At 38.3% G+C, this 16,309-nt stretch overlaps 1 protein-coding gene and 2 long non-coding RNA genes across 4 annotated transcripts in view; 1 reads left to right on the top strand and 2 right to left on the bottom strand.

Moving 5' to 3' along the window:
• Positions 1–242: 242 nt before the first annotated feature.
• On the bottom strand, positions 243–3,199 carry LOC124375966. Its single transcript, XR_006923748.1, has 3 exons — positions 3,123–3,199; positions 2,784–3,000; positions 243–2,118 (listed from the first exon to the last, which is right to left on the bottom strand). It is a non-coding gene; the product is annotated as an uncharacterized LOC124375966 (long non-coding RNA).
• Positions 3,200–3,255: 56 nt separating this feature from the next.
• The window catches only part of s1pr2 (sphingosine-1-phosphate receptor 2), a 29,256-nt gene continuing 16,202 nt past the window's right edge, over positions 3,256–16,309 (top strand). Inside the window, exon 1 of one of the 2 annotated variants that reach the window (XM_046834797.1) lies at positions 3,256–3,689. The gene's annotated coding sequence lies outside the window, so the exon portion shown is untranslated. Of the gene's footprint in view, positions 3,690–13,625; positions 13,733–16,309 lie in introns of those variants that run through there. The other variant, XM_046834798.1, reaches the window with a different exon arrangement.
• On the bottom strand, positions 4,406–10,325 carry LOC124375967. Its single transcript, XR_006923749.1, has 2 exons — positions 8,647–10,325; positions 4,406–8,321 (listed from the first exon to the last, which is right to left on the bottom strand). It is a non-coding gene; the product is annotated as an uncharacterized LOC124375967 (long non-coding RNA).

Raw genomic sequence — 16,309 nt, 5'->3', positions numbered from 1 at the left:
ATATATATATATATATATATATATGAAGATTTGTATGGTACACTCTCCATACATTATGACAAATAATAATGTGGTAGAAAAATAACTGTGAGTATGTGAGTATGAGCACGTGGGCATACTGTATATTTCATAATACATTTTGAAACTTTTTTTTACTCAATATCCGGTACATGATCAAAAATGGATAACAAAAAAATTATCTTATATGCTTTTATTTATTTAATTTTTTTGGAGGTGGGGTGTTTAAATTGCTGTAGGTCATGCCTGAAAAAAAAAATAGATTGCTTTTTTTGATGCTGAAAATTTTTTTAATGATTAATTGAGTTGCTTCTAATTTTAGCAACAACTGACGGCTGGTTTATAGGTTGTTTCCATGTTGAAAAAGGGACAAAGAAACGTCAGCCACAACTTAAACGAAAGAGTTTTCACAGTGTAGGGGATGGCACGACACTTTCAGCACAAGCCACATAAAACAAGGCCATGTGCAGTTAGAGGAAACCTGGTGGTGAAAACCAAAATGCGGCCAAAACCAACCACATTTATAGCAGTCCCTTACTGCTAAAGTGACAATTCGTAAGTGCTCTGTACTGTACGATGGAGAGAAATGGCTCTAAATGGAAGTGCGTTTCCTGTACAGAGCACCCAGTACGTTAGGGACCTTCCTTCCTGAGGTTTAAAGCGGCTGGGCCTCAAAACAGCTGCCAGATGTGTGAGTGTCCCAGAAGTCCTAACACGTTCTCACAGACAATGCCGTGCCTGTGGGAGACACGCTAACAGGAACTGAGGTCATGCTTCCTGACCCCTCCTACAAACCGAGAGAAATGCGGGGTTTGAATGAAAAGCAAACCGCAGCAACATGGTCAGTGGATCTACATAAAACAAAATCGCATTGCTTCAAGGTCTAACAGAGACCGAAGAGTAAAACCTGGCACGATCTGTGGATCATGACATCATCTCTGCTGAAAAGTTTTACCAGAATGAATTCTCAGCTCACGATTACACACAATCCTAACAACTTTCCAGTTAACTACTTAGGTGCACTTGTCAACGCACATGCTAAAAATCATATCACGACCAGAAGGAGTCAAAGTGGAACCATTATCACGGTACTCATCCCAGTATATGCATCTGACGTTTGTTAACGGCGTCTCGTCATTTTGTGGTTAGATTTTAATGCATGCTGAAGAGATTCATAACCTGCTTGTTCATGACAGAGCACGATGTAACACAAACCCAATAAGAAACAAGCCCGGGCCGACCTGAGCACACCTGAGGCCAACCGGAGCCAAAAGAAAATAAAAACACAAAGGATTATAATGATTACACAAAGAAACCAAACCGACTGCTTTGGAACATATATAAACACAAACACTGAAACAAAAACATATGAACACATATGTGCGTGCCTTACGACAACACAGAAAGTGTTATCGATTTGTCATCATATGAACTAGTCGTACACGCAAACCTGAGTTTATGACAAATGAACGTGGGTGGATTTGATTCACTTTCCTACGAGTGACAGCAAACGAAATGATTCTCCCCGTCCCTACAACTAACCTCAGTATCTGCAACTGTTCATATGAATACTGACAATTTTTATCTGCAATTTTTCCTTTAAATATCAGGGCAGTCCCAGACGGACCAGTCATATTATAAATCAGCATAACTGAAAATGAGTATAGCAGTCAAAGATGAAAATGAAGATAAAAAATTGTTGTAGCTGAAACTTTTGATGATAAATGGGTATGTAGTTTATATTGCAGTTGTGTTGTTTGTGTCAATTGTGTAATTTAAAAAAATCCCCAAAAATCCCAGTATTGATGATTTGTTTTTTTTAGGAATTTCAGACTGGTGTAAAAAAGACCACAAAAACTGAACTGGAAATTCACAAAGAAAAAATTCATAATGATGAACTACTTTGATCTAATTTATGGACCCAAAACACAGATTAATCCATGGATGATGGATGATTCTCATTAATTTATTCATCTATTCACCCATACGTTCTTTATCCTGTTCAGGGTTATGTTGGATATGGAACACTGGGTGTGAAGGTGAATTTGGCATAACCATCGATTCACCAGGATGTATGTAGACAAAGAAACCTGGAGGAACCTGAAGGAAAAGCCAAAAGAATGCACGTGAAGATATAAAACTCCAAACAGACATGCATATATTTATAATTTCCTGTATTTAAATTATGGATAAAGGTATGCATTCATTTTCACTCATTGTTTTTTTCTTCTGAGTATGGAGTCTACTCAGAAAAACTGGGCATGGGGTGGGAATACACTCAGGATGGGGGAAGGGATGGTGGTCCATCACAGGGTACTATACACACACACACACACACACACACACACACACACACACACACACACACACACACACACACACACATTTTCACACTCTTGTTTTGCAAATGGCATGTTTTTGGGAGAAGGGAGGAAAGTGGAGAACCTAGAGGAAACTCGTATAGACATGGAAATAACATTTACAGAAACTCCAGGACACCTGGAGCTGCACCACCATGTCGTCCATGAGATTTTAAACAAATTAATTTTTTTTTAGCTTAAGTGTTATGGAGATGATGTTTCGTTCATCTTACACAGTAGTGATGAAGGGTTTACAAACAACATTATATATATATATATATATATATATAGCTGTATTCGTTATGGAACTAGCATTTTTTTATTGATTTAATTTTCATTTATACTCTATATGAGTGACTTCCACGTTTCCAGATGATCTACCAAAGTAGCACTAGTGTTTAATACCTATAGCAGAAGTTCTTTCCTGTTTTGCTGGTGTTTTCATTGATTTTTTTTTTCTTTTTCTTTCTTTTTTGAAACACACCTGGGAGCTTCTTGAGAAACCCATTTTAACGTGTGAGACGACGCTGCGGAGGGAGGAAGTGAGGAGGTGGTGGTGGTGGTGGTGGAGAAGGAAGAACAAAAAAAGAAAGAAGAAAAACATCTGGAGCTCATTTGGACCCTAGGGGGAAAAGAGAACTTTTTTTTTTAAGGCAGCAATAAAAAGCGTTTTAAAACACAAACATAACAATTTTTACTTGGTTGATTCTAAACAAGATCTTATCATTGCATAAATATTGGCACCTTATGGTTCTTTGTCTGAACACAGACAGTTCAGGTAGGCGCTCGAGCTGGAGGTGTGTGCGAGGCGTGTACTTGTGCGTGCGCGTGTGTGTGTGTGCGTGAGAGTGTGTGTGTGTGAGTGTGATATCTGTACTGACCGACAGAAGGCTGCAGTAAAGCTCTCACTCGTCTGGTCCGTGGAGTTTCACTTGAGAAAGTGTTTTTTATACGGAATGTGAACTTTTTTTATTTATAGGAAGGACGATAGACAGTGTTTTTTTCATCCTAAGGATTTTTTTATTTGCACCATTTTTTTACACCAGATCTGCTGTTGTTAACCACTGCCGCCTGTTCCTGTAGATGTTCCTGCTTCTCGGCTGAGCTGAACTTTCTGTAGTGTTATTGGCGGGGTTTTATTTTTTTTTCTCTTCTAAGATTCATTGACTGGTTTGTTGTTAGGGATCAAGAAATCACTTGGACTTGAACTGAATTAACTCAACTGACTGAATTTTGTAAATGAATGTAAAGGAGTGTGTAACGTTTCACCAGCTCGCCCTGTTTCTCTCTGCTCCGGGCATCTCACATGGGGTGAGTGATTTTATTCCTATTTATAAATATATATGATAAAGTGTTATGCGACAAATCATAGCATGCACGGGCTTAATTGGTTTGACTCAATGATGCAAAACAACCAATTTTATCTATACAATGCGTGTCTGCCTCTTTCATTCGATGATGTATAATATACACATGCATTATTAATATAGATGATTACTAGTCCATGCATAGAGAATAGAGAAAAGAATCGAATTAAATATACACCCATACACCCATAAACACGTCTATATCAAAGGATCCATTAGACTGATTCACATCTGTCACGAGCGCGCGTTTGGGGCGCAGGATTTAATGTGTAACGCGCCTGCAGTTAAACATCAACAGTCTGAAAAACAAAAGGAGGGGGGTCTTCTTTGTATGTCCCTTATTGTAGTCATTCATTTGTCAACAGGAGGGACTGTGCTCGTTTATATACATGCATGCATACACTTATATATACACACACACCTTGCAGGGTGCTGCTCTATATTATGCAATGCTATGAAAGACGCCCCCCTTCACACCAACTTCATCCTTGTATTGGGAGTTTCGGGGGATTTTCTCATCCGCAATGGCTGCATTGTTCCAGAAGGATGTATTAATAAGACAAAGGATCTATTATATCTTTGTGTTAGGGTTAAAATGTGCTTTCAGAGTGCCCCTGGTGCCCCAAAGCTCTTTCCATGCATGCATCAAATTTTTTGTAATTTTTTTTTTTTTTTCTAGCAGAAATTTACTTTAGTTAATGCTTGTCCAGTGGAAAAGGGTTGGGTGTTGGCTGATAAGACTACTTGATGCAATTTTTTCTGAAACAACTTTAGATTTATGGCTCGTGCTGAGCCCCCTGTGGATCTGAGCGCGATGCTGGGATTTGAACTCGCAGTAGTTGATCAGAAGCACAGAACCTTAACCACTGAGTATCACTACTACTAAGACTTATTGTAATTTGGCAGAATACATTTGCATAATCCCCCCTAAACAAATGCATAAACCATGTTTGCATGCAAGATCCGTGTCGTTAAATATCCTAAAATCAATGGATCGGTCTGGAAAATTGGACCTGATACCCAATCCAGCATTTTCGGTATCAGATCAGTATAGGCTACACCCCTATTTTTTTTTCCCTTTCCCAAGGAGTATACAAGAGAAGAAGCAAAACTGCACCTTTTGTTCTAAAAACGTTGATAACAGAAGTGATACAGACTCAGACAGGTCTTCTGTGTGTTTTTTTGATGAGAACAGCAATACAATATTGTGAAATAAAACGGCAGAATGCTGGTGCTCCTTTGAGAGCTCGGGTGTCTCAATCTCCTTTTTCACCAGAACTTACTTCTGATGAAACTGTGTGCTGGCACCGCTGAGTACCGAAACGAAGGATTGGGTGAAAACGCTTCCAAGAGCTGGAAAAAAAAACACGTGGCCTTTCGAACACAAGGTTAATCCTTCTCTTCTCTGGTACCCCTTCATGTCAGGGAGCAGGAGAGTGCGAGAGGGCAGAGGAAGAGGTGGGGTGGGGGTGTTCCTCTAGTACGAGATTCCTCTCTTTAGTTTACAGATAAGCTGATATGGAGGAGGAAATACTCATTGCATTGCTGAAAGGTGTTCATCCATCATTCCGGGCATTTCAGACTCTGGAAGGGAATGTGTTTGTGTATGTGCTAAGTGTGCAGCCTTGCCTCTGTTGTTGTTTTATAAAGATCTGCGGCTGATTTTTTTTTTTTTAAACAATACATTCGAGTGCATGAGATGTAGAGAAGAGCAAACAGTGAGATGTGATGATAAGAGCTGTTCTAAAGGCCAGTAAGACAGGAGAGGACAGATGAAGCATGGCAGAAATATCAGGTGTTGACTGAGGCTCTATTGATGGCCTCCTTCAACACCTGAAGGTCATATTTAGGTTTTGGCAGGTCAATTCCTTGGTGTACTTTATATCTACTGTCTGTGTTTGTCTTATGTCACTCTATGCTTCATTAGCTTCGAATAAAGCCGTCAATGACGTCCCTGCTGACTACTGACTGCTGACAATGTTCTTCACACCCACATTCACAGGCTTTATTGATAGAGAAGCCCAGCTGTGGATAACACTGTGGTGTGCCCTGTACCCAGACTTCCATAATTCTTTAGACTGTGCTGAGACATCTGGGTTTTCAGACAGAGGGTCTTTTTTTAATGCAAGTCACATATAACATCATTTCTAGAGCATCATAATGACAATATAATTCAGTGTCTTACTGTAACATAAGGAACTCTCCAGCTGTTCTGAAACACACTCAGATAAAAACAAAACAAATGTTGTTTGTTCATGTTAAAGGGTTTGGTTACCTACAGGGAAAAAGTTGTAGAACATTGTGGTTTACCTAAATCCTTCTTCCAAATTAACAAACTAAAGGTCCATTAACAACAATAAACTGTACCCTTAAAAAGTGTTCTTTTGAGGTCATTTGAATTGTTAAAGTTCTTAGAAACCTAAAGACAATCTTTGTTTAAGAGTCTGACATTTGTTTAAGAGAGGGACTCTAATTTGAACCCTGTAGTGTTTGGTGCCATGCGTGCTAAGTCTTAATCATCTATTTGAATAATTACGGATTTTTAGTTTGCTAGAGAACTTATACACTCACGACTCTGCTGAAAGTTTCTGCAGAAAAACCTTGTTGAAAAAATTTGTTCCCAGAGGAACAACCTGAAGGAACATTTTTTGGTGTTGTTTAAAAATAGATTCCTTAAAAGTTCTTGGAATGGTTTAGGGGTTTTAGTTGGTCTTGTTTTAGGGTTCCTCACTGTAGAACCTTTGACTTTTTTGTGAACTAATATACAATTTAGACTGCTGCAATTAAAAGTTTAAACATGCTTTATCACTTTAAATAAAAAAGATTGTACTAGATGCAGTGAAACGTCGGAGTGCAATGATAAAAATCATTAGGATGCAATGTGTTTGTGTCATTTAGCAGGTAAAGTCTTGGGGGAAAAAAACCAAAACAAAAACGATTCTATCTATAACCATTGAATGTTCTTCAGATTTATCCTCTGCGGAAACTGAGAGTTTTCTGTTTGTCTTCTGTTCTTTGGTGTACTGTTCCTTTGTCAGGTAACAGCTCTTACGCTAAGTAAATATGTCATAACAAATGTGAAAAATGCTATCTGAATCAAGGTCATGGACGTTGTGTTTCCTGTAGATTCTGATCGCAGTGTTGTGAAATTAAATGCCACACTGTGGGATAAAGTTAAATTCTTGACGTTTAGATTGTTATGGGAGGCAAAAGAAGTCGTGCAACACTTCAATATCAGGGCAATACAATATCAGAATGTATCAGCGAGTGTTGCTATTGTGCATGATAAATTTGTGAGAAAAGCATGCATCGCGGCATATGTGTTACAGCAATGTTGATTAGAAGGTGATTAGATGTTGATCAGTGTTCTATAAAAGCAGCTCAACATAAACACGCTCAACATAAACACATGTGAGTGAACTTCCCAGTGAGGAGAACATCCTCTATCATGTTTGGAAGGAGTCTCCAATGTCAGATTTAAAGCTGTAGGTTTCTTCAGAATGACACGTCAGAAAACAGGCTGATAAAGGACCTATTGTTTGTAGCTATTGTGATGCAAGAGAACGATAAAGAAACTTGTTTTCGTGATATACCCCAAAATTTATTATAACTAGAACAGGAGGAAAATATTATTTAAAAATATATTTGTTGCGATCATGAAACAAATAACATGTCAGGATGTGTTGTTAAAGTAAATCAACCAACGTCTGATTGGTAAAAGCGAAGTTACACACAGCTGACGAAACGGCATGTCATGTCTTGTTTTATATCATTACATAACTGAGCCCCAATGATCGCTAGTTGCATTGCTGCCGTAAGTGTCCGTGTTCTAACCTAACTGTTTATGTGAGTTAGGACATTTCACCCTGACTTACAGAGCATACTTCTCACCTTCCTTCATTACTGATTAAGGATTTCCCTGAATTTGTGTCATTGGGTCAACACTAGGGTTAAGATAACTGTGTTTAGATAAGGTAAATAAATGTTAATAGGAAAAATGATTAGCCACTTGTAAACCGCATTGTAAATATTTGTTGGTTGCTTGCTGTATTTGACTTGTTAATGGGCTTGTTTCCCAGAATTAAGCTAGACATGTACGTTGAACTAAACAGATTTATGACGCTTTCAGTCTGGTCACGTTCTGAATCACAGTTACTGAAAGTGGTTGAAAACGACCACAAAAGTTTATTAACCTACGTTTCAACTCTTCCCTGAAGGCACTAAGTTCAGCAGGGAAATTCGGTCCATGTGATCAGGTCTGCCCAAGGTCACATGGTGTAACCAGGCCACTTTTTGAATCTTAAAAAATCCCTACGACCAGTGCATGAGAAAGGAAACTAAATAAACAGCCGAATAAATAAACATATGTATGAGTGAACGGAAGGATAAACAAATGGAGGAGGCGTGCAGTGGTGGGAACTGGAAGTGTGGGATTCTTGGGCTTGGTCACACGAGAGGTTAAGGGCGGGGTAATGTAACACGGGGGGTGGAGCTATCCTTTCTCTGCTCTCCCTTTCTCTCTTTCTTTCTTTTTCTTTTCTTGCAGAAATCAGGTCCAAAAAATCCTCTGAGAATTCTAGAAACAAAAGAAAGTCACAAATTTTGAAAGTGTTGTAAAAAAGCCCTTTTTTCCCCAAGTAAGCAACTAACAATATACTGTCCGAACACGTTAATGCATGTATCTAGTGTGCATAATGCAATTTTCTACAGTTGGATACATCGATCACTTTGCTTACTGTCCACTCTATAATGATAATTAATATGCTGGAAGCTGAAGGACTCTGCAAAAGCATGGAAGCTCTAACATTCATCAGCTCTCCACGCACCATCTCTGTTGGCGCCTATGCTCGTTTGCGTGATATTAATTGTTATTAATGGTGTGAGAACCATTAAGAGCTTACCGCCTTGATGGTTTTGAGCCAGCATACATGTCTGGACTGAGAAACACTTTTCGTTCTGGGTGTGGCAGCTGCATCGAAATAAACGCCTTCTGCTTAGCGGTGGCTGCTGCTCGGCAAGTTGCAACTCACAGCCGGCAGCGTGGCGCTCTCAAACCTTTGTGCCAAGTAATGGGCGTGTCCCAGTAAAGCCAGAAACAGCCTCACCTCAAGCACCGTTCCCTTGCAAAAACACACATGGCCTGTCTCTTTCCCAATCAGTCGCCTGCTGCCTGTCTGACATGTCTGTCTTATAAACAGTAGCATGCGCTCATTTAGCAAAGGGACCATTGAAAACCACGTCCCGAAATTTATGCTGTATACAGAACAGACACCCAGGCCAATTTGTCTGGCTTTCGCAGACAAATGTAGCCCCGGCTCCGTGGGGAAAAACTTTATAAATATTTATTGAACAGGGATCCAGCTAAGGAAAAACTTTATCCATTTTAGGACAGGACACATTTTCAACTCATGAGAAAAAAGAGAGCGCCTTCAATGGTCCTGCTTTTAAAGGTCGCTGCTGTTCGCGTTTGTTCTTGCTTAAAAAGTCAACTTTGATCTTATAATTCATTTTGGCTTCCTACCACGGTACTAGCTGTAACTTTCTCTGATAAGTAAAAAAACACTCGTCGTAGGACTCCGCATGCAACCATTCTGAATTACCCCAAAGGAATGAACAAACATTTTTAAGAACCATGTTGTGCATACGGTTGTTCAACATGATTTATTACGGGTTCTTTGGATAATAATGGTTTCTTAACTACCTCAAGGGTTGTAAGCTTCACTAGAAATAGAAACACTTGGTGTCTGTCTATAGGCAACCCATAGAGATTTCTCAAAAGGAACACATGAAAACATCTTGGTTGAAAAAAGGTTCCTGCCAATGTAAATGGGTTTTTTATATGGTGAATAAATAGGGCAGGGTACCTAAAGAATCCTTAAAATCTGGTTCTATAATAGATAAATGAAATATAATGGGTTCTATATAAAATAATGAAAAGTTCCTACAAAGGAAAAAACTGAAGGGATCTCCACTTTTTTTTCTAACCAGGGTTTTTTGGATGCGTTCTTGGCCACATACATGGGTTCTTCGTGTATCTATCTGATAATATATTTTTTCTTATGTATGGTTTTACAGTATGTAACATCAGAGAATTTCCCCAAATGTGTACAAGTGTAATCCAGACAGTGTAGATACCCACAGCAGTTCGACTCTACCTTAACCGACTTCTGTTGTAGGGAAATGCCGTAAATTTTAAATGTAAACTTTTTGAACATTTGGTAAGAATGAAGAAATCGTAGGGTTTCTGATGTCTGGTATAAAATAACAGTTTCAGCGTCTGTTATATTTCGTAACACGAACAAAAGTCTACCCGCTGTGCCACATGGACAAATTCAAGTGTTGGGTTTTCTTTTTTTCTTTTACTTTGAGGAAATTTTTTGAGTGAATCATCACAATTGAATGTCATACGCAAGCAGTTCTTTTTTAAAAGCTAAAAATTATCACACCACCCGTTAAAAAAGTTAAACATTATGCACTGTGACAGCTTGTCCATCTGTGACCACAGTTTTACAGTTTGAGGGTAGGAAAAACAGGTGCAATCTTTACACTAGCCTAAAAATGCTTTGTGTCTGGTTGTTTCCCACATAGAGATAATGTTCTCCACTTTCCAGGCCGCAGGATTCAGATGAATTAGTGGCTATATGTGCTCCATCCAACCCTGGCGTTTGTGGTCTTTAATGCTGTCTGCAGCTTTGAGGATCTACTGCAGTGGTTCGGCTGCAGAGAGTCTGAAAGGCCAGAGCAGGTAAAGAAATGGAAACAGGGACACACAAGGGTCTGTACGTGCCCCTCCTCCCATCTTCGTGGTGCATTGTTTCTTCTCCTTGCTTTTGTTTGTGCAGCTGGAGAAGCTAGTGCAGATCCCTCCTGTTGGGATGCAGAAAGAGAAGAAAAAAAAGTTGGATGGTTCATGAAACGTTCCTGAGAGGGACGGGGGTGTTTTCCAGAGCTGAGACTTTCTTTCTGATCTGTCTCTGTCGAGCCCGTCCTTTCAGTTCAGACCTCTGTGATGGGATTAGACCCATCCGCATGGTAATGAGAAGTCATGAATGTCCATGAAGGGCAGTTGAAGATGGATCCTGTGCTTTTTAACATGAGAATGCCCAAACTCACAGTTTTGTGTTCTTCTGGGACTTTGTTGCCGTTGACTTGTGTGGCCTAATCATTGCATAGTCGCATGTTGAAACAGGAGATTGAAGATTACGCAATGTTTCTATGGGACCTTTGCAGAAGGGACTATGAGAATTTGCATAAAATCGTTTTAATGCGTTTGAATAAACTGTTTCAGCGTGGAAATATCAACACCTGAACATTAATAAAAGTAATGTGATGTTAATTTGACTGTCTCTCTAGACTCTTGTGTTTTGTCAGTAAATGGAACGGTGGTTTTGTATGTGTTTGGGTATGTGGGTGCATGTGTGAGTTTGTGTCAGCTTTTTTTGTGAATGCACCAAAAAGGGCAGTGACAAAGACATGGGTCACTGATAAGTTGTACGCACAGTGATAAGAACCAAAAATACTCATGTGCGGGGATGTGAGCAGGTTTAGACGATTTTGGTTTCTGCTGCTTTTGGGACATACAGCGAGGCATTCATTAAAATTCCAACATTGTAAAGCACCTTTTTAAAATTCCCGTGAGTTCATTTGCTCACATTATTTGCGAGACACCACTTAAAATGCTAGGACCTGTCGACGGGTCGAGAATTAACATTCTTCACTCTTTTATGTGCATGTTGCTCCTATTAGTTTTACTGCTGTTGCAAAACTCCATGCCCCCCTAGTAGAGAATTATATATATATATATATATATATATATATATATATATATATATATATATATATATATATATATATATATATATTTTTTTTTTTTTTTTTTTTTTTCACACATGAAGCTTCAGGAACTGAAAGTTCTATGTATATTTATATATAAAGAGAGAGAGAGAGATCTAGACTAGATCACAGAGGAAAAATTCTAACTTTATGACTCATTAATAAATATAACAATGTTAAAAAAAATTGTCCACTGCTACCATTCATATTGCTTTTCAATCCTTATAATGTCCACATTTTTCTGTTTAGCTCTTCGTCAGTGTATGTTTCTTTGTTTAAATGTGTGTCCAAGCATTGTTTCTATCTTTCTCCACTTCCTGTTTTTTATTCCCATATAGTCTTACCTGCATGTATGTTGGCCCTGGCTATAATTTCCTGAATTGAAGAGCACACCCCCTTTCGTTCTGCCTCTGATCACATGTCATGCTAGTTAGTGAACAAAAACAGTTTATAGGGTTTTCAAGCTGTTCTTTTTGGTCTCTATTCTCTCATAAAATAGCATCATTGCATCTTTGTGTCTAAACAGAGATCCATAGGGGAATTTCCCAGCAGATTATCAGACTCATACATGACATTGACTGCGCACTCTTCTGACTTCATTTGTGTACCGAAATATTTGCGAAAAAAGATCCACATGATCTTCTTGTTCTGATTATGTATATATTACACTGTCTTGCTCAAAAGCCTATTTTACAGCTGACTTTTTTAAAACACTGTACTGATCTTCAGACTTAGATCTGCACGGTTCTCACATTGCTTTCGTATTATACTCTTTGTGTTGTGTAAAAAAAAACACAAACAAAAACAGTCTAAGTAAAACAGACCTGTCTGAATTTGATCTGCTTTCAGATCAATAGCATGAACTGAATCCTGCTCGAGCCACACCCAATGTGAACGTTAAAGGCAACCATGGGAGCTTTTTAGGAAGGACACAATGGTCCCCAAATTCTCTAAAAGTTTTCTCAAGAGAATATTAGTCGTCATTGAACATTTTTAAGCCCACTTTTCTTTTTTTGGGGTAAAACATCAAACGAGTAAAAAAAGATGGAGAATTTCAGCTTTTAACACACTATAGACGGCAAAATCAGTGGTTACTTTCTGTTTTCTAAGTTTGTTCGCAATTCTAGCTATTTATTATTAAGATAATAAACAATTAATCGAGAAAAATACAAAATAATGGATAATGAAATTCGTTGACAAAGAATGCCGTTATCGAATAGCTGATCAAGTTGCTGGTTTGCGTGACGGCAGGATAAAACAGCCGCTTGTGTAATGGCAGAGAGTACAGGGTCAGTCGGCAGCAGAAAAAAGTGTGCGTCCAAAGTCATCCAAGTCATGGGAGCATTTAATATTAAACGCAACAAAGAAGCCCCGAAAGCACCACAGTGATGCACGAGCACATGGAAGAAAAGACACTGGTGTCACGGATGAAGGTAAAACATCAGCACGGTAAGTAAAAACTGTTTAATTCTTCATCATGTGAAAATGGTATAGTTTAATGAAGTTCTATTGTGTAGACTGTTTGTTAACTTCGTGACAGTCGCACTGAATCTGTTCGGTCGTGACTTGCGCAATCACCTCGCTCTTGACATAGGGATGAACTAACACTAAATCTAAAAGCAGCAAATAACAGCAGCAGTAAATTATCACACTGTTTTGGTTTTTAGCGAATGCTAATGCATTTCTACACTTATGCGAACCTGTTAGCTTTCTGCGTTTCTCCGTTTCATTCTCTTTTTTTATAGCATTTGTCTACAACAGTAACTTATCAGTGATTTACTGCGGCTTTACTACGTTCATTATGTTATTTTCGATGTTTGTATATTTAATTTTATGCATATATCATTAATTATTATACACAATTAAATTAATGATGAGTTATTTTAATTATTAGTTTTAGACGCTTATATCCTTCCAACTGAACAAAATGTTTGTGTATTTCTCAAAACAATGCTTTATTATATTTAAGATTGATTATTTTAAGCATGGTTGTCAACTTGCCATCTGCAGCAATTATCATTTAAAAACAATACAAATGTTGTTTGAATTGTACTGAATCTTTTTATTTTATTTTAATTTTTTTACAGAAACAACCCAGCATGAGTGACAAGGGGAAACGGGTGAAAGGAGAAATCCTCATGCAACAAGCAGCTGGTATAAGCTTTAAAATGTCTAAATTAAAGATAGTTAAACTCAATATGTGGCTTTTGCATTTTTTTTTTAAAAACGATTTTATACATAAATACCTTGAATACAAGTTTTATGTGGTTATAATAAGCGAAACATCAAATTTATCCGGTTAATCCATTTAAAAAAAAAATCCTCAGATTATTCGATTATCAAAATAATCATTAGTTGCAGCCTCAATAGTTTCAAACTCTGATTGAAAGCTGCAGTGTTTCAACCTTTTCAACAAGTTTAATGCTAAAAGTTAGGATTAATGCTACGAAATAATTTTTAAGTTTGATTTTTAATTCTGATTGGTCAGAAAAAAAATGTTTACCGTCTTTTTTGGACTATAAGCCGATACTTTTTTCCCACGTTTTTGAACCCCGCGGCTTAAACAACGAAGCGGCTAATTTATGGATTTTTCCTGGGTTTTTCCCGGTTTCACAAACTTCAAGCCAAAAAACTGAGCGACATAACATTAGACCAATGAAATTTCTGAACGGAAACGAAAAAAAGGCACCTCACCTGTGTTCTGAGCTGCACGGCATCGGGAGAAAAAAACTTTTTTTTTAAACGCACAACAATGCCAAAAGATAAACTAGTTGTGAAATAGTTGTGAAAGGAAGGAGGAAGACAGTGAACAATGACTTTTTGGTCGGCCACTGTTTAGTTACAAGCCGTTGTAACGTGTTGAGTCTGGGTGAAGGGAGAGCTCACTAACTCCAGTTGCAACAGAAATCATATAAGCACAGACAGGTTTCCAAAACACGTGTTTTTTTATTTTTCTTGGCAACAGCTTTACGGGTTAGTCAAAGAAACTTAGAAATCAGCATCAGAAAATAATAAGGACATATTCCTCAGTCTTGCACACATGCAGTAATAGCGGAAAAATGCGGCGGCAGGCTATTCCCAAAATACCGCTCTGCTCTTAAAGGAGCCACAACATATTTCACCCGTTACACCGTGTAACAGACACTGTCTTTCATTAAAGCCTGAGTAAAGTTCATTAGTTTCAGTGTAGACAGGCTTATAGACAGGTGCGGCTTATTTATGTTTAAAATAAAAATCTTTGTCAATTCAGTTATATATGGGTGGGCTTTATAGTCCGGAAATTACGGTATATTATTTTATGTACTTGTAAACCGTATAATGTCTACAGGCACCATTTCGGCAGATACTCCATATGAAACGTTTCAATTGTTTATCATTACTGGTAACCTTTTCACTGAGGAGACATTTATATGTAGAATATCATTGCTAATTTCGTGTTGGTGTTATGAAACATTCATGTCCCAGCAAGCAAAGAAGGAAAAAAAAAACCTTCTGCGGTTGACTTATTTTCTCTCCTGGAAGAGATAAGCGAGCTGTTTAAGTTCTCCGTTCATTTTTTTACTAAGTATGAGAAATATACTGCATGCTGTTATCAGGAGCCCAGAAGAAGTGGGTGTTCATTTTTTATTTATTTTTTACTTTCACTTGTGTGGGTGCCTGTATGTACACTCCTTTTCTCTTTCTCTCTCTCACACTGATAAAGCACATGATAGTGTCAAATGATAGGGTTAGCGTTCAGGAGGCAGTGGCAACCAGAGTATGGCTGTCAAACAAGCCTGTAAACTCTCCATAAACGGATGTGCATGTGTGTATTGGAGTGTATGTGCGAGTGTGAAAGTCACAGGCTTACAAACTATTTGAGAGGTGGCTAAAATATCCATACGACAAAACGTTGCTTAGTTTTAACATGTTTATGATGCGATGAGTGTTCAGCGCTTGTTTGGCTGAAGCGTATCTAAAAGAGTTCTTAGCTTTAGACGTCTTTACTGGAACAAATGTCCGTTGAGACAATGTCCGTTGTGAAAAGTGCTATAGAAATAAACTTGACAAAAACGGGTGGCCCTTGTCTTGTCTAGACGTACCTAAAGACAAGACATGGAGTAGTGAATTAGTGTGAATTTAACAGCTAATGGGATGATGTTGTTTTGGAGAAGGCTTTTGGGTAATGTCTCAAAACTGCATCATGTCTGAGTCAAGATATGCTTCAATCGGCTCTTTGTGGCTGTTGCTTTGATCTCAGTTTTAATGTCAGAGGAATATGTGTGTGTGTGTGTGTGTCTGTGTCTGTGTCTGTGTGTAGTGGAGACCGATGTGGTCCTCGTAAGTGGATGAAAGAGAATGAAGAGGTACATTAACTGACTTCCACCCCATAGGGCATATCTGAGGAAAGTGTCAATCACCAGGGCTGCTGTCTATTTTTACATACCCATGTCTGTTTGTTCCTGTCTCCTCTCACTCACATGCTAAGAACCTGGCAGCAAGTAAACAACAGCAATAAACAAACCATAAAAAAAATCACAAGAGGCTACCCAAGTGTGCCTGCAGTCTTGGACGAAAGCTAGCAGCTAGCTAGTGCAAAGAAGTCTTACGACAAAAATGAGAAATTTCCTCAAAGAAACTCGAGTCAGTCTCCATCACTTCTTCTTTCTTACTCGGATGCAAATACTATCCAATGATTCTCTATGGTCCCGTATCAGTTGTCGTTATAACAGCTATCCTCAAACCGATTTC

This window comes from Silurus meridionalis, chromosome 22 (genome assembly GCF_014805685.1).
Source record: "Silurus meridionalis isolate SWU-2019-XX chromosome 22, ASM1480568v1, whole genome shotgun sequence".
NCBI lineage: Eukaryota > Metazoa > Chordata > Actinopteri > Siluriformes > Siluridae > Silurus > Silurus meridionalis.
Note: the sequence above shows the minus strand (reverse complement) of the source record. Positions and strands in the feature narration are given on the sequence as shown.